Consider the following 22,829-nt stretch of genomic DNA (forward strand, 5'->3'; position numbering starts at 1 on the left):
CCTGTATTATTATCATTCTTTAATTTAATATTATTTATTGTATCAGTATGCTGCTGCTGAAGAATGTGAATTTCCCATTGGGATTAATAAAGTATCTATCTATCTATCTATCTATCTATCTATCTATCTATCTATCTATCTATCTATCTATCTATCTATCTATCTATCTATCTACATGCATACATACATACATACATACATACATACATACATACATACATACATACATACATACATACATACATACATACATACATACATACATACATACATACATACATACATACATACATACATACATACATACATACATACATACATACATTGCTGAAAACAGTAGTGGTGCAGCAATAGTGTTGCCGCTCCATAATAAGGCTTGCGTGGGTTCGGGTCCCACCTCCACCCGTTGTGAATTGTGACCCAAAAGAGTCTGTTTGTCTTTTTCTTTTTTCCATTTAACAGCAAATCCCACCGTGGACCGAGAGCGAGCAAGGCGAGAACACTAGTAAAGATCTATCAAATGGAAATGGGCATCTTGTTTTATGTGTATAACAAAAAAAAAATATTTGAGTGACGATTTCAACTGTTATTGTAGTTGTTGATGGCGGGTTTAGTGGTTTAAATTTTTAAATATTAAATTAATAAGGTGGAATGTGTTCTTACTTTGAGTGTTTGGGGGGGGGGGGGGCTTCACGGTAAATGTGTTAGTAACTGGGTTTGCTCCTCTATAACTGGAAGATTGCTTAGGCATGATACAGACTGGACAACTATATGTTTTAGGAAATGTTTTATTATTGCACTGTGCTGTGACTAAGACAACTTTTTTACTGATCGCCTGTCCGGACCTTGAAGATGTGTTCACGAGGGAGGGATGCTGTTGTTAAAATCAAATGCTTTTTCGGCAGCAGGTCCAGATGTTTTTATCCCGCTGCTTTTTGTTGTTGCCTCAGCACTCAAGCGGATCTTTAATGCCGACCTTGATACGTGCAATGCTCACCTCGGAGTGTCCCGTGTGTGTCTGTGTGTCGGTGTGCCGGTGACTGATCTGTGCCGTGTCTCTCAGCCTCTCTGATGAGCTCCGGATTGACACCTTTGAATGTTTGATGCAGCAGAGCAAATTCAACCTGATCTACCACAGTGGGTTTATTATCACCTTATTCAATGGAGGGGTTCATGGATGTCAAATGGCGATGAATAGAAGATGAATTAATGTAAATACGTGAGCTGCCTTACGCAATAAGTCATCGAAATATTGATGGCGATTCTAAGTGGGGATGATTCACGAACAGATCTTTTATGCGATCCTTCCACAGTATCTCTCAAAATTATTTAGTTCAAATTGGTTATAAAGATTTCACCCGAGATTATTTTTTTAATTATGAGGAGTCTTTAGTTCAGATCGAACTCGGGCTAGCACTACGGTCAGAATTTGAAAAGCAACCACCTTAGTAAATTGAGCCACTGACGGCGTCTTTTCTTGTAGCGAACTCGTTACTTTTGAGCTCCAAAAATATTGTAAAGTATTAATTAATGAAATATTTTAATACTTGATTGAATAATAACATCTGTGATTTAAGGATTTCACCTTTTCTTTCTCAAATGTGCTTACCTATATCATGGCAAAGTACAGGGATAAACCTTTATTTTCTGTCTACTCCGTTTTAATTAAGTCAGACCAAAGAAAATATTTAAGGCTATTAAATGTGATCTCAAGAAAAGATGAGGGTTAATTATAATACTAAAAACAGGAGCGATTATAATGATACAGTGCAAAAGTAAATACTAATTGAAAGAGCCGGGAATCCATGAGGTGAAGCGTCTTATTTTGTTTAACTCTTGCTATCGTATAGTGCATTCTGCCTGTCGGCGTTAGTTATTTTATATTTTTTAGACATCACACACTACAAGCTGCTGACGAACCCTTCTTTTCGTTGTCAGTCTGTAGTAGTGAAAAAATAAAAGCAATAAGAGTTTTAACAGACATCATTGAAGTGGATCATAAGTTTCTGTAACGTTAATGAAAATGGCCAGGAGGTGTCACTAGAGAGGTGAGTGTCAAATGCTTCGAAGCTTCGAGACGATTTCCGACACAATTGCTTCAAACGTGTTGATGCTTCGTGAGGCTTCACTCCGCCCATCACTACTTCATAGTGTTTGAGGTGCGCTGATATATTAAGAACTGAACCATGCCCTGACTGCAGTTGGATGCTTGTATAGTTTTTTTTTACATCACTGCAAATTTAAATTTTTGAAAAGCAGAGTGGCGCAGCGGAAGCGTGCTGAGCCCATAACCCAGAGGTAGATGGATCGAAACCATCCTCTGTTAAATGTTTTTTTGAACATTAGTATATCTCAGCATTGTATTCTTCACGTGCTATTTACGTAGATCCATTGGTATACGTTAATATTAAAACCCTATACATTTGAAATATTGTTTTCTCTGGAAAGTGTTGTGTGATCGCACACATTGCTATTAAAAGTACAGAATATATTCTATTTCTGGGTAATATGCACAGTTCAAAATTACAGATTTTTATCCGCGTCCCGGCTTTAGTCTTTAAACAACGCAATTATATAAGAAAACAAACGAGTACTTACCAAAACAAAATACTTTTTACCTATTTTAATAAAGTGAATGCCTAAACACCGCTGGCATTTTAGTAGTACGATGGTATAGAAATTATGGTGTAATGGGTAGCACTCTGGACTCTGAATCCAGCAATCCGAGTTCGAATCATGGTGGAACCTGCGTTACGTTTTAAATAAAATTGCTATTGACCAGTTAATAGTCGGTAAAATGATTTCTAATTACGTATATCTGATAAATACGTTAATTGTAACAAGTCTCAGTCATAAACAAAGATAAATATCTAGATAGATTGACACGCGAACTCAGTTTGGCATAGTAACACAGGGGCGCTTTGCTTAATGTTGTTCGTTAAAGCAAGCTATTGACTGGAAGATATTTAGCAAAGTAACCTTTTAAAGGTTCGCCAATCCTCAAAAAAAAATTATTTGTGACACAACAAGTTCCAAAAAAAGTTAAATAAAATGTCTGCAGCACGTAGTCATTCATATATTATGGGGCGGAGTGGTGGCTCTGAGGCTAAGGATCTGTGCTGGTATCCCGAAGGTTGCCGGTTCGAATCCCCGTCACTGCCAAAAGGCCACTGCTCTGCTGGGCCCTTGAGCAAGGACTTTAACCTGTAATTGCTCCAGGGGCGCTGACCCCAAGGGGTATGCGAAAACTACCAAATTCCTAATACAATACAATACAAGGCGAAATAAAGAACAAAAAAAAAAAGTACTGTAGATTCAGAAGGCTCAATTAAGAAAGGCTTGCGATAAAGTATAGGCAAAGAGGATAACTATAGTATGTGCATGTTCAACAGTAAGAGAAGAGATTCTGCAGGTAGATGAGCCTGTGGTGTCCCGGATAACGAGACCAACTGTCAGACAGACCTCAGTTTGTGAGACTTAAGGACCACACCTCTGACGTGGATGTGAACAACACTGGGACACCAAAAGGAACAGTCCTGCCTGCTCTTCTCTTCACTCTGTACACCTCATACTATAAATATAGGATCAGGTCATGTTACTTGTGGAATGTCTCAGATGATTCAGCAATTATGGGGTATATAATGATAAGGGGGATGAGACAGAGGAGAGGAGTCAGGTAAACAACTTTGTTTCTTGGTGCAAAGAGAATTGTCTGCATCTCAGAAATCAGCAAAACCAAGGAATTGCTTATTGACTTTTGACACACCAAATAGCCTCTATGTCTGGTCACTAAGCAGGTAGTGGATATAAAGATAATGAGGTTCTACAAGTACTTGGGGGGCCACATCAATAACAGGGTGGACTTGTCTCAGAACACAGAGGAACTATATAAGGAAGGGCACAGCATGATCTTTTTTACTTGGGAGACTCAATAGTGACATCCATCACATCTTCTGTGACTCTTTGATAACCAGTATGGTGTGTGTTGGGCTGGTAAGATCACTTCAAGAGAGGCCACTGAATGTACAAGCTAACTAAAAGGGCAGGCTCAGTTATAGGATGCATTCTGGACCATGGAGGTAGCAGCAAAGGAGAGAGGTAAAACAAAACTGAGTGGCATTATGAACAATGCTGCACATTCTCTCCATGACACACTAACACTGAGGCGTTTTCTTTCTTCTTCCTTTTTAGTCATTCTGGTATATGTGTGTATATTTGTATTTATCTGTCTATTTATGTATTTATTCATTTAAAGAGCTTTTATAGAAAGCCAAATTTCCCCTTGGGGACAAATAAAGATCTATCTATCTATCTATCTATCTATCTATCTATCTATCTATCTATCTATCTATCTATCTATCTATCTATCTATCTATCTATCTATCTATCTATCTATCTATCTATCTATCTAAAGAGCAGACAAGTGTAACTGAGGGATGTCCAGCTACTGACATTTGAATACATTTATGATGTTGTTGTTGCAATAATTTGCAGAGCTCTGAATTGTTGCAAGGTTTATTCAGTGAGACAAAGGCATGTTACTGTGCACTATTTTGTTTCCTAAGTATAAATTCTAAAACTTCACAATTGTACTTTTCCAAACAAAATGTATTTTCCAGATGACTGGATAAGCAGGTTTGAAAGATGGAAGGACGAATGGATGTAATTGAGTAAAGCACGGTGCACATAGCCACCGACTATGTTCGGCAACAATTATCCATCCATCCATTATCCTGTAGTAATAGGACTACTATTCCCATGAGGCTTTGCGGTATGCCCAGGATGTTGAAGGGTTGGGAACTGCATGCTGGTTGTTGAATAAACGTTTTCTAAGGTTGCGACTCTGTGTCCCGCGTCCTCATTATACATGGTGTCAGAAGCTACGAACTGTAAGTCTCCAGTCTGTTTTAAAAGTTCGGAAGATGTTGTTATTACCGTCGCAGGACAGATGAGAGGGTGTGCGCACGGCTGTGTCAGGAAGAGTCAGCTGGTGTGAGTGAAAGTCGCTGCGAGGCACATGCAGGCGGAGGGAGACGCGCAGCAGTTGGACGCATCTGAAAGTTTGGATCCTGAACGCGAGGAGAACAGGGATTTACCAACCAGGATGGCGACAACTGTGCAAATAACTCCCCCAGAGCCGTTCGACTTTACCTGTCCCACAGACTGGCCGAAGTGGATCAGACGATTCGAAAGGTTCAGAATTGCAACAGCTCTCAATGAAAAAAACGGAGGAATATCAGGTGAATTCGCTCTTATATGCCATGGGAGATGCAGCTGATGATGTTTTGGCGGTTTACCTCTGTCTGATGCAGATAAAAAGAAATATGACTCTGTTAAATCAGCATTTGAACAGCATTATGTGGGAAAACACAATGTTATTTTTGAAAGAGCACAGTTTAACTCAAGACGGCAACAAGAAGGGGAGAGTGCAGAGTCCTTCATCACAGCTGTACATAAGTTGTCAGAGAACTGTGGTTTTGGAATGCTTAAGGAGGAACTTATAAGAGATAGAATTGTGGTTGGCATTAAAGACAAAAAGTTGTCAGAACAGCTACAACTGGACTCAGATTTAACACTTTCTAAAGCCATACTTAAGGTCAGACAGAGCGAAACTGTGAGGAAACAACAAACAATATTGCTCAGCAGTGTACAAGAGGAAAAAACTGCCAACATGGACGCCATACGGACAAACATGAAGAAAGCAAAGCCACAAACGTGGCAACAGACAAAGAAAAGACAAGGACCAGACAAGCTGTGTGTTAAAGAGTGTGGCCGCTGTGGGTGTAAAAATACACACTCATGGAAAGACTGTCCCGCTAGAGACGTTGAATGTCGTAAGTGTCATAAAAAGGGACATTTTGCCGTAGTTTGTCGCAATAGTGAAGCTGCAGGCTTACGTGAGGTTGTAGAATGTCAAGATAACAGCAAAGATTTTGTGTTTTTGGGAGAAGTAGGGACTGAGAGATCCAAACCATGGGTAGAAAAAGTCCTAATGAATGGGGAAAATGTTGAGTTTAAGTTAGACACTGGGGCAGACGTTACGTCCATTCCTGAGAAGTGGTACATACCAGAACGAGATGGAGCACTGCAGAAACCCCAAAAGACTCTTTTAGGGCCTGGTGGATACCCACTTAACGTGAAGGGCTGCTATAAAGCACAAATAATAGCAAAAGGCCGCAGTACATCAGAGGATATTTACCTGGTTTCAGGGCTAGTTCAGCCATTATTAAGCAGACCAGCATGTGAAGCTTTGGGCTTGGTGTACAGAGTACACACAGTTATGAAGTCTGATGTAGATTTCAGAGCTGCTTATCCAGAGGTTTTTCAGGGTTTAGGCAAGCTACAAGAGTCTTACCACATTCAGCTAGAACAGGGAGCTACACCGGTGGCTCTGTCTGTCCCCAGAAGGGTCCCCCTGCCCCTCAGAGATGCAGTGCATGCAGAGCTACACAGAATGGAAGGAATGGGAGTTATTTCTAATGTTACTGAGCCAACAGCATGGTGTTCAGGCATGGTAGTCATCCCCAAAGTAGGTGGGAAGCCACCTAGGATATGTGTAGATCTCACACCTTTAAACGCAGTAGTAAAAAGAGAACGTCATATCCTTCCAGCAGTAGACCAAACACTAGCGATGTTGAAAGATGCTAGGGTGTTTACAAAACTGGACGCTCGATCTGGATTTTGGCAAATCCCTCTTACTCCACAGTCAAGGCCCCTCACAACTTTCATCACTCCTTTTGGGAGATATCACTTCAACCGCCTCCTATTTGGAATATCATTGGCGCCAGAACATTTTCAGAGGAGGATGTCTCAAATGCTCAAGGGCTTTGAGGGAGTCATCTGCCATGCCGATGATGTGCTTGTCTATGGCAGGGACAAACAAGAACATGACCAAAGACTTCACCGTGTGCTCCAAAAGTTTCAAAAAGAAGGACTCACTTTAAATGAAAAATGCGAGTTTGCCAAGACTGAAATCATGTTTGTGGGTCACAAGGTTTCCGCAAACGGCATTGAGCCCGACCCAAACAAAGTCAAGGCGATACAACAGCTGCCGCAACCCACATGTGTGGCAGATGTGCGACGTCTCATGGGCATGGCCAACTACCTTGCAAAGTTTGTGCCACAGCTCGCCACGATAACAATGCCATTAAAGGATCTGCAAAAGGAGAGAAATGAATGGAGTTGGGCAGAACCCCAAGAAACAGCTTTTCAAGGACTGAAAGGGATACTAAGCTCTCCAGAAGTACTTGCTCAGTACTCTAACATGGCAGACACAAGAGTGGCAGCAGATGCATCGTCATATGGGATTGGAGCTGTTCTTACACAAAAGCAGCAAGATGGTTCATGGCGACCCATTACATACATTTCAAGAGGACTAACAGACACCGAGAGGCGCTACGCCCAAATTGAAAAGGAGGTGTTAGCTGTCACATGGGCATGTGAAAGACTGTCATCATACTTAATGGGTCTACATTTCACTTTAATGACAGACCATAAACCTCTGGTCCCTCTGCTCAGCACTAGGGGCTTGGATGATCTTCCCCCGAGGGTCTTGAGGTTTCGTTTAAGACTGCTACACTTTACCTTTAACATCATTCATGTGCCAGGAAAGAACCTCGTCACAGCTGATGCCCTGTCTAGAGCACCGCTACCTGGTCCGCCCTCTGCAGGTGAGCTGAAGTTTGAGAAAGAGGTGGAAGTTTTTGTTGACAGTCTGGTGATAGGTCTCCCAGCCTCAGACAGGAAGTTGGAGACTGTAAAGACGGCACAAAAAGAAGGTTATGTGTGTAGAAAAGTGATTGAGCACTGTTCCACTGGATGGCCAGAGAAATGCCAGCTAGACCCAGATATTAAGCCCTTTTGGCAGCATAGAATGGACTTTCATCTTGCAAACGATCTTCTGATGAAAGGACAGAGATTGGTAATACCACATATCCTCAGAACAAACATTCTAGAGCGTCTGCATGAAGGCCATCAGGGGATTTCCAAGTGCAGAGCCAGAGCTCGAGAGTCTGTTTGGTGGCCAGGCATCTCCACAGAGATTGGTCGCATGCTGGATAGCTGCGAGATATGTCAAAAACACAGGGTACAGTCTCACGAACCACTGACACCAACTCAGGTCCCAGACCGCCCATGGCAAAAGGTCGGTATGGATCTTTTTGAATGGTCCAAGAGACAATACCTTCTCTTAATAGACTTTTTCTCAAGATATATTGAGGTAGTTGAGCTTAAGTGCACTTCGGCTGAAGTCACCGTTAAAGCTATCAAGGAGATCTTTGCAAGACATGGAACTGCAGAGACTGTTGTTTCTGATAACGGGCCACAGTTTTCCTCAGATCTATTCAAAATGTTTGCAGAGGAGTATCAGTTCACACATGTCACCAGCAGCCCACGTTATCCCCAAGCCAACGGGGAGGCCGAACGTGCAGTGCGGACTATAAAGGACTTGTGGAAGAAGGATCCTGATCATAGCCGAGCACTACTGGCATACAGAGCCACTCCACTGGAACATGGGTTCTCACCAGCACAACTGCTAATGGGGAGAAACCTGCGTACGTCCCTACCCCAACCAACAGCTAAAATGGATCCTCAGTGGCCGGACCTGCTTGCTTTTCGAAAGAAGGATGAAGAAGGACGGCGTCAGCAGGCAAAATATTACAACAGGAGACACAGGTCCAGACCTCTGTCACAACTCACACCTGGACAGAAGGTTTGGATCACTACAGAAGGAACTAGTGGTGCAGTTGTCAGGTCTGCCAGTACTCCCAGATCATATGTGGTAGAAACAGATAGAGGTACCTTCAGGCGAAATAGAAGCCATCTTCGACCCACAGGAACTATTACTAGGTCTGGTCGAATGGTGAAAGCGCCTGACAGAATGGATTTGTGAACTATCAGAGAAAATAACATCGCACAAGTGTTCTAAATCTAAGTGGTTGCATATGTTTTGCTGTGTAAAAGAAAAAAAAAGTGTTCATTATGTGTTGTTGGGAAAGAAAGAGAAAGGGAAAAAGGAAAAGACGAATAAAGCTAAAAGGAGGAGGTGTAGTAATAGGACTACTATTCCCATGAGGCTTTGCGGTATGCCCAGGATGTTGAAGGGTTGGGAACTGCATGCTGGTTGTTGAATAAACGTTTTCTAAGGTTGCGACTCCGTGTCCCGCGTCCTCATTATACATATCCAACCCGCTATATTCTAACTACAGGGTGACGGGGGTCTGCTGGAGCCAATCCCACCAACACTGGGCACAAGGCAGGAAACAAGGGCGCGCACACACACACACACACACACACTAGGGACAATTTAGAATCGCCAATGCACCTAACTCACATGTCTTTGGACTGTGGGAGGAAACCCACGCAGACACGGAGAGAACATGCAAACTCCACGCAGGGAGGACCCGGGAAGCTGCGCCACCAAGGCAACAATTATGACTTTAAAAAAAAAAAAAAAAAAAGATTTTAACTATTGTATGATACAGAATATTTCAATTGAATAATAAATGTACTGTATTGCTTTTCTTTTGCCTTTTTCTTTTTATTTTTATACTCTGGTGTCTTTTGTGATTTAGTTATAGTTTTGAACATTTGTGACCTATTTAAATCATTTTATGGCACCGTTAAGTGATCATTTGGTTTACTTTTATTTTATTTAAATAAAAATAAACTAGATTTGATAAACATCGCCCTCTAGCGACATGTTGATTATTTATTTATTTATTTATTTATTTAATTTACAAGTTAATAGAAATATAGAGCAGAGTGGCGCAGCGGAAGCGTGCTAGGCCCATAACCCAGAGGTCGATGGATCGAAAACATTCTCTGCTAAAAATTTCTTTTAACCTTTTATTATTCTGTTCAAAGCATCAATTGTATCTTCCTGTTATGTAACATTACTTATTTTGCAAAGTTGTTGTGCCAATAACATACTGAAATAATGTTTTCCTTTTAAAGCTCCTTGCAATGGAGCATATTGTCAATCGTTTTCTAGACGAGTCTATGCTGCTGGGTACAAGGCGGGACCTCACCCTGGTCATTGTATACCCGCACGTCTATCTGCACTCAGTAAGGGTTTCCCAGGGGAGAATTTCACATTAGATAGATAGTTCCTTTTTAAGTAGTACCTTCTAGTGAGACAACGAAGTAAAAAAAAACCGGCCTTATCCAATGTACAAAACATACACACTGTAGTAACCAGCATTGTCACCTAGAGACGGGGATGGAGAGGCGATCGATAGCAGGGTATTCACAGGTGTCCTGAGTTCTACGTTCCTGGAACCCCAGGACATTTCTCGTTATACCTTTCAAGTCCGAGAAGGCTCGAGAACGCTGGTGGAGATTGTCAGGACAGTATAAACACGGCGATGTAAATGATAACGGAGAGACGTGGAAAGGGACACCACACGATCTGTAACACTGTGAGAGTGCAATAGCCCGTCTAGAGAAGTGACTGTTATTTTTACGGAACGGTTTACATGGCTTTTACAGCGTAGTTTATTTCTGCAAGAAGACTATTGTACATCATTTGTTGTGGAAAAAATGCGCCCATTATTTGGCTTAACTCCCATTCGTTATGGGTCTTATAGTCTTTCTATCTCGATGCTCTACAATAATGTATAAAAAAATGGGTCCCAAAGAAATAATTTTTGTTGTCGCATTTTATCTAGAGAAATTCGACACGTTTAATATTGTAACGGGATTGGAATTTGCCGCTTTACACTCCGATGGGCGCTCCCAGCTGCTTATCTCATTTGCCCACACATAAACACCGCCTGCCCAGTGGCGTCGTTAGGCAGGTGTGTTCCAGGGCTTTAGCCTCCGATCTCAAGCGTGTTGCCCCTAATCTTCGAGAGACGTCCCCCAACATGTTCACAGAAGCTAGACCTATAGCCCCTGATCTTTGAGCCTTGTTTCCCCTGTTCAGCTCTCGGAAAACGGCCGTGGACAGCGCGAAATCATCACGCCACCCCCCATGCGGTTTTCAATCGGACACATCTGACAGTAAGGTGTATTACAGAGGTAGGGTTAAATTCTCGCGTACCCGGGGTCACAGGCAACTTGTCTGTCTCCCTGTTCCTCCCCTCCGTGAGCCGACCTAATACTCGGGTACACATTAGAGCCACGCAGCCAGGGGGATGGGCTTCAGCAGCGGTGACACGCCCCTCTCAATTTCTGCTCACTAGCGAGGATTTCAAGTCCGCTTCTCCAGGAATCCCATCATTTTGGACTTGGCCTCTAAAACAGTTAGTCCCTCTTATATCCGGACACAGGTATGCTACAATATGTTTCGTTTGCTTCTTATTTTTTACGATTTTTTTAGAACATCTATAATTGCTTTTTGGGCAACGTATGAAATGAACAGGTACTGCCATCCAAAGAGTCTCCTAAGACACTCAGAAAACTTCAAGTGAGCTCAACTATGAGGGAAGGTGAAATGTCACAGGTAGGAACTGCGGAAATTCTCACCAGAGGTAAATAAAAACTCTTAAATGTGTGAAGGTCGTCCCAAATATGAGACGCAAAAATGCAGCGTATGCATCGGGTAAAGATTCCGAGGGCACAGAAGTATTACAAGTATATTTACATTATTAAAAAAAAGCACTGAACAGTTTTTAGTATGTCAAACTAGCACCTAAAATGTAAATAAACACGTTACAGTGCTTCGCCATTACCGTATTTACTGTATAAAAGCACTTAAGACGGTTCCATGGTGTAATGGTTAGCACTCTGGACTCTGAATCCAGCGATCCGAGTTCAAGTCTCGGTGGAACCTGTTTGTCTGTCTTGGATCATAAAATTCGGACACACGAAATAAAGAGACATTACTTTTCGGTGATAAAAGTTCAGAGCGAGTCTTAAAAGCATACATTTAAAAGGACTGTAACTGGTTACTTCACTTGCACACTTCGTGAAAAATCTAAGGCAGTTTACTCTGTTTGTGCGTTTTTTAAATATCTGCAGTGTGGATAGCGGCTGACAATTGAAGTTAATCTGCTTGCAGGGGGACTGTGCAGACCTCCAAATTCTCCTGGAAAGCACTTACTTGCCCTTTGGCTCTCACAAGTGATCAATAATCTGAGGTAGCTAACATCTGTTAATATTAATAATAATTACTATTTGCTAATATTAATCAGCTAATATTTGTGTTCTCAACACCCTCCATCCAAAATCTATAAAGACAATCGGAGAATTATTTCCAGTGCAGGGATTTCTTTTCTTACCCCGAACGGGGACCATTTCTTTCTCTTTCTGTATTTTCTTCCACATAGAGATATTTGAGGGCACTTTCTTTACATGCACAAATTTAACATGATATGGGTGATTTATGATTTATAAATATGCCACACGTGTGAAGAATTTAGGAAAATTTATTAATTCATACAGATGTCTTATATACTTTGCACAAGAACTTTTTGGGAAGTAACTGTACATTACAGTTTTGAATCATTCATGTTTTTATAAGTTAGGATATGTTCAGTATTTTTCAAATTGAAGTTACCTCTTCACTGTAATGGTATATTTTAATTTGTAGCATGACAATGATTTTTGAAGTGAAGCATATTTTTTAAAAAATTTAAAAAACTAAATAGCCTGCTCTTGTGTTTTACAATCGAGCTAATGGGTGGAACGCATATTTGTCATGTTCCTGAGGCATCGTTGTAACAAACAAAAGTAAACTGGAAATAATTTAATTTTACCACAGATTCTTGGTATTATTTAATTAAGGTTAGGCTACAATTCTTGCTTATTTTTCTGCTCACAGTGGGTGTCATAGCTGGTGTTATGATACCACCATTCCCCTTCTTTCTTCAAATTACAACCCCAATTCCAATGAAGTTGGGACGTTGTGTAAAACGTAAATAAAAACAGAATACAATGATTTTCAAATCCTTTTCAACTTATATTCAATTGAATACACTACAAAGACAAGGTATCGAATGTTCAAACTGATAAACTTTATTGTTGTTTTGCAAATCTTCACACCTTTTGAATTTGATGCCTGCAACACGTTCCAAAAAAGCTGGGACAGGGGCAGCAAAAGACTGGGAAAGTTAAGGAATGTTCAAAAAACACCAGTTGTGAACATTCCACAAGTGAACAGGTGAATTGGAAACAGGTGTTTGTCATGATTGGGTATAAAAGGAGCATCCCCAAAAGGCTCAGTCGTTCACAAGCAAGGATGGGGCGAGGTTCACCACTTCGTGAACAACTCTGTGGGCATATAGTCCAGCAGTTTAAGAACAACGTTTCTCAACATACAATTGCAAGGAATCTAGGGATTTCATCATCAACTGTCCATAATATCATCAAAATATTAGAAAAATCAATATTAGGAGAAATCTCTGCACGTAAGGCTGAATACCAACACTGGATGCCCGTGACCTTCGATCCCTCAGGCGGCACTGCATTAAAAACCGACATCATTCTGTAAAGGATATTACCACATGGGCTCAGGAACACTTCAGAAAACCATTGTCAGTTAACACAGTTCCTCGCTACATCTACAAGTGCAAGTTAAAACTCTACCATGCAAAGTGAAAGCCATATATCAACAACACCCAGAAACGCCGCCGGCTTCTCTGGGCCCGAGCTCATCTGAGATGGACTGACACAAAGTGGAAAAGTGTGCTGTGGTCTGACGAGTCCACATTTCAAATTGTTTTTGGAAATCATGGACGTCGTGTCCTCAGGGCCAAAGAGGAAAAGGACCATCCGGATTGTTATCAACGCAAAGTTCAAAAGCCAGCATCTGTGATGGTATGGGGGTGTGTTAGTGCCCATGGCATGGGTAACTTGCACATCTGTGAAGGCACATCAGTGCTGAAAGGTACATACAGGTTGTGGAGCAATATATGCTGCCATCCAAGCAACGTCTTTTTCAGGGACGTCCCTGCTTATTTCAGCAGGACAATGCGAAGCCACATTCTGCATGTGTTACAACAGCGTGGCTTCGTAGTAAAAGAGTGCGGGTACGAGACTGGCCTGCCTGCAGTCCACACCTGTCTCCCATTGAAAATGTGTGGCGCATTATGAAGAGCAAAACACGACAACGGAGACCCCGGACTGTTGAGCAACTGAAGTTGTACATCAAGCAAGAATGGGAAAGAATTCCAGCTGCACAGCTTCAACAATTAGTGTCCTCAGTTCCCAAACGCTTATTGAGTGTTGTTAAAAGGAAAGGTGATATAACACAGTGGTAAACAGGCCCCTGTCCAGGCTTTTTTGGAACGTGTTGCAGGCATCAAATTCAAAAGGAGTGAAGATTTGCAAAACAACAATAAAGTTTATCAGTTTGAACATTCGATATCTTGTCTTTGTAGTGTATTCAATTGAGTATAGGTTGAAAAGGATTTGCAAATCATTGTATTCTGTTTTTATTTACACAACGTCCCAACTTCATTGGACTTGGGGTTGTACATTCTGCTTATTATTTTACTTTTCATCTTCAGTTCCGTTTCTTAAGCAGTTACAGATGCATGCTCAAATTGTATGATTACATTTCCCAAACAGTGCATAGTTTTCACATTATACATTCTGTGTGGTTAATTTACAAAGCCTACAGTGAGAGATTTGGCACGGCAATGATGAGTACACATCAGAGAGTCTTTGTACTTTATACACATAACAATACAGCTAAACGGATTACACTGCATTAGTATTTTTAATAAAAGTATTAGATTTTTTAGAAAGAGCCAAACAAAGTGCACATATTACAAAAAATACTCAGAAAATGAAAAGTACACCATGTGCAACACAGCCAAGCTGTCATGAAACCAACTTCTTCTTCTTCTTCTTTGTCTTTTTATGGCAGTTAGCAGACCCACCTATGGTGCATTACTGCCACCAACTGGACTGGAGTGTGGTGCAGAATAAATATGAAGTAATCATGTTTTCAAGGAGAATGGAGGTACAAGAAAATGTTATGAGAGAACAGGCGTCAATGATGTACAATAAATAATATCAAAAACAACCATGAAAAAAGAAAACCTCACTTTACTCGGGTCACAGAATCCAAATACCACTTATCCCCTTGTGGTTTCACAACATGCAAAATGCATTTATATTTTGCTAAAATATTTTAAATACTTCCAGAAAAACTAGCATAGGGCATAAATGTGAAACATATCCATTAGGATTGAGCTTTTCAATTCAACATCTGTCTCTCCACCTCATTCATCCAACAAGGGTCCTGACTGAAGTGACCTGCTTTTGGGTAACGTGTATCAATAACAGAGATTTAAAAAATTATATTTTAAAATTCCAAAGCCTTATCTACAAACTCAACCTGGCTGCCCTTAACTAGCCCAAAAGAAGAAATGAAAATTAACAGAGTACTGAATTATACTTGCTAATTGTAAAGGAAAAAACACCTGATAAAATGCAAAAAACTCCTTACATACATAACACAAAACAATTATAAGTTACTATGGAAATATCTAAAAAAAAACAAAAAAAATTCCTTTTAGAATTAAAAAAGGTCACATCAAATATAGTTTTTAAGAAGACAGAAAGTGTATTATTTAAATTTTGAATATGGAAATTTTGTTTCACCAGGTACAGTTTCGGATTTACGTGCATCTGCTCTCAATCAGGAGAAAAGTAAAGCCGAGTGAGCTCGCGGTTTGAATCTGAGCGCCCATTTTAGAAGTGCGTGTTTCCTAATAGGTCCGGTCAATACCTTTACAGTACTTAGCTTCGGTTTGTTCGAAAAGTAGTCTACGGCAGTCTGTTGGTGTTTATTTTGTGTTTGAAAGCTAACGAATAGTGAGTGGTAATGTCCGGTCGTGGAAAAGGAGGAAAGGGCCTTGGCAAAGGTGGTGCTAAGCGCCATCGTAAAGTTCTTCGTGACAATATCCAGGGTATAACAAAGCCTGCCATTCGCCGCTTAGCTCGTCGAGGTGGAGTAAAAAGAATTTCTGGCCTGATATACGAAGAAACTCGCAGAGTGCTTAAGGTTTTTCTGGAGAATGTGATTCGAGATGCCATTACTTACACAGAACACACAAAAAGGAAAACCGTCACTGCTATGGAGGCGGCAGCGTGGTTTCGGTAACTGTCGCCCTGGATGACGTCAGCCGTATGCAGCCATAGCTACACGCGACAGGAAGCTATGAACCGCACAGTGAAAAAGATTATGGGATAACCCTTATCTCATACGTACGTGAATATGTCACGTTCGGACGAGATAATGTGGGATTAAAAAATTACAAACGTGCGCTTCGGGGCTGCCTAATTACGACCTTACCGAGGGTTGGGCGCTTCAGTTTGATGCCACTTACAGCTCTTGTACAGCGGTGATATAAAAAGCAGACGGCTGGGCGTTTATTTATTAAAGTACAGTGATCCCTCGCTATATCACGCTTCGCTTTTCGAGGCTTCACTCCATCGCGGATTTTATATGTAAGCATATTTAAATATACTGTATATCACGGATTTTTCGCTGCTTCGCGGGTTTCTGCGGACAATGGGTCTTTTACTTTCTGGTACATGCTTCCTCAGTTGGTTTGCCCAGTTGATTTCATACAAGGGACGCTGTTGGCAGATGGCTGAGAAGCTACCCAACTTACTTTCTCTCTCTCTCTCTCTCTTGCGCTGACATAGGGGGGTGTGAGCAAGGGGGCTGTTCGCACACCTAGACGATAGGGACGTTGAGAAATTCTGTGTGCAGCTGCTTCCTGAAGGACATGCTGCACGGTGCTTTGCATACTTAAAAGCTCAAAGGGCACGTATGGATTTTTGACTTTGTTTTTCTCTGGCTCTCTCTCTCTTCCTGCTCCTGATGGAGGGGGTGTGAGCTGCCGCCTTCAACAGCTTTGTACCGGCGGTGCTTCGCATAATTAAAAGCCAAACAGCCCTATTGATTTGTTTGCTTTACTCTCTGTTTCCTTTGAAGAGGAAGATATGTTTGCATTCTTTTAATTGTGAGACAGAACTGTCATCTCTGTCTTGTCATGGAGCACAGTTTAAACTTTTGAAAAAGAGACAAATGTTTGTTTGCAGTGTTTGAATAACGTTCCTGTCTCTCTACAACCTCCTGTGTTTCTGCGCAAATCTGTGACCCAAGCATGACAATATAAAAATAACCATATAAACATATGGTTTCTACTTCGCGGATTTTCTTATTTCGCGGGTGGCTCTGGAACGCAACCCCCGCGATGGAGGAGGGATTACTGTAGTGTGGGATGGTAGGAGATGGGTTTAACTGCAGCCTGCAATACGTATGATGTGCGTCTGATAATGCCGACAACGTTAATTACAAAATGCCCATCGCATACCCCATTACACTATGGTTAAGATTAGGCTTGTGGGAGGGTAAGGGTTTAGGTACGTGCTTTATGTTTACAGGTATTCGTCTGCACACTAGTGATGGGTCGTTCCTGAACCTTTAATGTGACTCGGGAAGAACGAGTTGTCTCGTAGGAGTGAGTCGTTCAGTCGCGCATGCACATTTGCACAACTTTCTATAGTTTTTTCGAGTCTTCGGGTTTTTCGAGTCGTTCATTCATCACGTCACAGCCCCATAAGCTTAACCAACTCAGTCTGAGCCGGAAAGAGAATTGATTAGTTCATCTCTCGAGTCTTCGGGTTTGAGTCGTTCGTTCATCACGTGACAGCCCCATAGGCTTAACCTATGCAGTCTGAGCCGGAAAGAGAATTGATTAGTTCATTCCTCGAGTCTTTCGAGTCATTCGTTCTTTGACCACTTACTGGCTCAGTAGTTGCGAATCATAGACTAAAGACCCATGTAAACAATGAATTAATATTTTCTGTTTCTTATAGCATTATAGTTTTGTCTTGTTTGTAGTGTGATCAACATTTGTGTAAGCAGTAGATGTGTTAGGGAGGTAACAGGTAACGTTTTAATTATATTTTGCTAAAATGAACGAAATGACTCGAAAAAAGATTCGTTCATTTTGCTGAACGAGACTCAAAGGTCCGAGGCGGTAAAATGATCCGAACGTTCCATCACTACTGCACACTCGTACGGAGCCCCTGAGTAAATATGGTGTTTTTTGTCTTCCTGGGAAACAACTTGGTGCGTACAAATTACTATCTTGTGCCCACCACTTACCGTAGCCTGCGCACCAGGTACTTTAAGGTCGCACCGGCCAATACTGCGTGTGCGCCGCCGCATACATTCAGATGAGCACCACATGCCATCGTGTGCTACTGTACATTATTTTCTGGAAACAGGACATATCACTAAACAGTCTGATGTTTTCCTCACACAGTTACAGTCGACATAAATGGATGTTGGCAAGTTTATAAAAGCAGGCTATGGATTCAAGCCCAGATCGTTAAATCCGTGAAGCAGCACCGCTAACCACTGCACTAATTTATATTGAAATGAATTTAGTTAGCCATCTACTTACTGGGCTGCAGCTTCTTAAACTCCTTACTGAGTAGCAGGTTGTTGATAATCACATTCCCTCATTTTATTGTATTTTCCATTAGTACTCGACATGAGTGCTTCATCATTACCATGAAGTTCTCATGAGCCGGACGTGGAAACCGAATCTGATTATAGCAAGACACGTGTTCACAATGTTCATGGCACGTATTCACTTTTTCAAATCTTTTTCTGTAGCTATTCTCATTTTTATATATGGTCTCTATTTTTGACTAGACTTCTCCAATGGAGGTTTTGCTGTGATTTTGTATGACCAGTGCTTTATTGTAACATGCTATCTGTCCAGCCGTGCTGTTTAGGATTACTGCACATGCTCATAGCATAGTTACTCCACGTTTGATAACGTGTCGATAGAATCACGCTGCCTGAGTTTATAACAGTGATGTTCGACATTTGTCTGGAGTTCATATTCATTTTTATGAAGTGCTTGAAGGAGTCTTTGAACCATTTGCCTGGTGTTTGTGACCTGACATCCAGATATTCAGTGGTTTCCCAATTCGCAACATGTTTTTAAATCTGATTACTTGCTGTTATTCATATGATCCTTCAAATAACTGATTTACTACATGCATACTCCTTTATGCTTTCATGCTGTGGTTTTGTGGGTTTCCAAAACAGTTACAAATGCAGCTATGAGGAGCGTGAAAAATAATAAAATATCATAATACAAGTCTCTTCTTTGCACACAGTTAGTTTCTTCCTTATTTTGTGGGGATTTCTTTCAGCTGTTAAAGTTGCCAACACTGTGTGTGGTAGGAGACCACAGGTCTGTCAGTTTGTGCTACAAATGTACAGTTTGATAAAGCAGGATGAATTGATAAAACACCGAATGCCTTTCTTGATGCCAGCCCTTCTTATCCTAATCTTACATTCAACTTTTTCAACAGACTCTTAGTGCGGACCTCCAGAGCTCCACTCCATTGAGGAGGGTGTTGCTTTATATTATACATCAGTGATGACACCCGGTTACATTACGGTGAAGGTCAGGGTTGAGGGAGGATTTATCTGACTCAAGTCCAGTACACCAGGTGACAAAACACTGCAATCCATTTGGCTGTCCAGTGAACTACTCAATCACAGACCCCTTCAGCTGGACCCATTGTCACTACCCGATCTGCGCTGCCCACCTGATCTGCACACATGCGTATTGAAAGTCTGCTTCATTACACAGTTTACGGTGCTGACCAATCTGTTTTACACAAGCGTTAATAATTTATGGAGTGTGTGATATCATATTTGAGCTGATGTGACACACTGCACATGTGCTTAATGAAGAAAATAAAATAAACTCCACTTTACAGCACGGCCCGATCTGAACTGAGCGTACCGATCCACCGCTGACAGGACTGTATTGTCAGTTCAGTTCCACATTAGTTGATCATAATGAGAATATTATGGAAACACTTTGTTGTTCTGCCGAGATTCATTGTAGGCTGTGTCTTCAGGGCTTTATTAAGCAGGTTACTTTCCTAATTTTTATTACACAACAAAGCAAATTTACACAAAAGAAAGGATTAAAAAATACAAGGATGTTGCTGGATTCAAGAACTTAAAAGATTTTGATGGCCCCATAAATATCTAATTCAAAATATAAACAATAATAAACTAAAATAAAATGTTATTTTAAAAATGAAGGAAAACTTACAGTAAGATGGAAAATAATGTTTTTTGATTGCTTCCACTTTATTTACATTTATTTATTTGAAAAGTGTTCTCTTACTTGTTCTGATTACAAAGTCTTTGATCAGATCCCCACTTTAAGGTGCTGATCATTCATTCAGATTGAGATGGCAGGGAGGCAACTGAAGATCTCGGCATGAAAGCAGTGGACTGTAAGAGAGAAATGAGAGGAGATCTGTGAGTCACCACCACTGAGGTGGTAGGAGAAGATGGTGAGATGAAATAACATTGACAAAGGAACAAATGTACAAGGAAAAGAAAAGTGAACCCAACACCAGTCCTTGAAGCACATCTGTTGTCAAGAAGACAAGGAGTTAGACCAGGAGACACAAAAGGATCGGTCCGAGAGGGAGGTCTTGAACCTGTTCAAAGCAGAGCCGCTTATTCCAATTTAATTAGGAGAAGAGATAAGCAGGGAGTGGTGAACCATAACAAAGGCTGATGAACGGGCAAGATGGATGAGGGCAGAGGAGGGAGAAGCAGCTCGAGCAGATCTAAGAGCATTTGTGACTGAAAGCAGTGGAGTCTCAGTAGAGGGACCCTTGGAGAATCCACACTGAAGTAGATCTAGTTGATTATAGTCAGAGACAAATGAAGAGAGGTGTTTATGAACTATGAGTTCTAGGGTTTTGGACAGAAATGGCAGAATGGACACAGGATGGTAATTCTCAAGGGCAGATGGGATGAGAGATGGGTTTTAAGCATAAGGATTTAACAAGACATCTTGAAATTAGTAGAGAAGATACTGGGGGTCAGTGAGGCATTGAAAAGAGAAAAGATAATAGGGAATCAAGGAAGGAGAGATGGACTGCAGAAAGGTTTGAAGAAATGGGGTCCAGAGCACAGGTCGGGTCAAAAATGTCAGAGTCATTTAGAGTAGGGAAGGATGAAAGAGGAGAACGACACAGAGGAGACTCAGAAGATGTCGTTGGTGTCTTTTGGTGAATTTGAAAGAGAAAAATGAAGCAAAATCATCAGGAAAGAATGACACAGGTCTTGGAGCAGCAGGTGGACTTAAGAAAGACTTAAAGGTAGAGAAAAGCTTGTGAACATTTCTTTCAGAGTATATAATTAAAACGGATTTTTTTGGAGATAGCAGAGATACAGAGAAGAAAGAGAGGAAGGACCTATACTTATCCTGGAGGGATGGAAGTTTCTTATTATCTATAATAATAAAAGGCAAAGCCCTCACTGACTGACTGACTGACTCACTGACTGACTGACTCACTCATCACTAATTCTCCAACTTCCCGTGTAGGTGGAAGGCTGAAATTTGGCAGGCTCATTCCTTACAGCTTACTTACAAAAGTTAGGCAGGTTTCATTTCGAAATTCAAAGCGTAATGGTCATAACTGGAACATATTTTTTGTCCATACACTGTAATGGAGGAGGCGGAGTCACGTATCGCGTCATCATGCCTCCTACGTAATCACGTGATCTAAAAACAAGGAAGACATTTACAGCACGAGTCACACGCGGGAACGAAGGTAAATGACGTTAATTTTTGACTGTCTTTTAATACTGTGTGAGCATACATATTAACACATGTGCAATTAAACGTGTGCATTTACGGGGTGATTTCTGAGGCTTAAAAGCTCACCTTTTATCAAACGCGGGAAGAAAGGTAACTGACGTTATTCACTGTCTTTTAATACTGTGTAACCATACATATTAACACATGTCCAATTAAACGTGTGCATTTACGGGGTGATTTCTCAGGCTTAAAAGCTCGCCTTTTACTAAAAAGGTAAATGCAAAACTATTTTCAATCAGTTTATTGAAACGCTCCCGTTAAGGATTACAATAACATATTCGCGAGATAAAAGAACGAAGTAGGGGGAAATGGAGGAACAGCCGCAAACAGCGAAGAGCAAAAAATTAATTAAACAATTGAGAACGGAGCGAGTTAAGCATACAAGCATGTTCATTAGGGAAACAAAGCACGGTGTAAAACGTAAGTTTAAATTAACTTTATAGAAACGCTCCCGCTGCGGATTGCAATAACATATTCGCGAGATAAAAGTTTAATGAGAAGACACGAGGTATAAACGAAGCACACGCCATGGCGCAACGTTAGGGGCAACAGTTTCAACCATTCTATGATCTGCTTCTCGCAACTGAAAGACGGCACATGGCGGATGTTAGCCGACTTGCTGACCGCAACGTTAGGGGCTTCAACTATGGCGCTGACGCAACATCTCAGTGCCAACACTTTGCAGACTGTACTTAAAAGACACGCCCTCCTCACTGGACAGTTAAAAACACCAATCAAACTAACGATGACATCAAGTATTACCCAATCAAAAGTAGGAAAGGAGGCATCTTCATAAAATGCGTGTGGGATGATTGCATGAGACGCTGCTTTAAAAAAAAAATGATAAAAAAAAATACGGGATAAATCCCGTCCAGTATTGATTCAAAACGGGACGCGCAATTTCATTCTCAAACGCGGCACGATTCCGTATTTTAAAGGACGGGTGGCAACCCTACAGTGCCAGGTAACCACCCGTACAATCAGATTGTGATTCAGACTAGGAATGCAATGAATGTAATTACCCCGATCTACATACAAGGCGAAAGTCTTGCAACATTCAAAGATGATGGTTTGGGATAATTACTACTTATTAAGTACAACATTGAACATAAAAGAGCTTATGAAGCCTTGAACCGAAAAAAGCAAGATCTCAGAGATCGTAAAAAAAAAAAAGGAGGTAATGTCGTTTTACTCGCTGTAGAT

The 22,829-nt window shown here is 41.1% G+C and overlaps 2 protein-coding genes and 1 non-coding gene across 3 annotated transcripts in view; all 3 read left to right on the forward strand.

Moving 5' to 3' along the window:
- LOC114643402 (zinc finger protein OZF-like) overlaps window positions 1-22,829 on the forward strand; it is a 719,868-nt gene that overhangs the window by 490,885 nt on the left and 206,154 nt on the right. The window lies entirely within an intron of this gene.
- LOC114642003 (zinc finger protein OZF) overlaps window positions 1-22,829 on the forward strand; it is a 1,360,360-nt gene that overhangs the window by 209,066 nt on the left and 1,128,465 nt on the right. The gene's annotated exons all lie outside the window — the stretch shown is intronic.
- trnaq-cug (transfer RNA glutamine (anticodon CUG)) lies at window positions 11,702-11,773 on the forward strand. Its single transcript has one exon. It is a non-coding gene; the product is annotated as a tRNA-Gln (tRNA).

Source organism: Erpetoichthys calabaricus (assembly GCF_900747795.2).
Source record: "Erpetoichthys calabaricus chromosome 1 unlocalized genomic scaffold, fErpCal1.3 SUPER_1_unloc_27, whole genome shotgun sequence".
Lineage (NCBI taxonomy): Eukaryota > Metazoa > Chordata > Cladistia > Polypteriformes > Polypteridae > Erpetoichthys > Erpetoichthys calabaricus.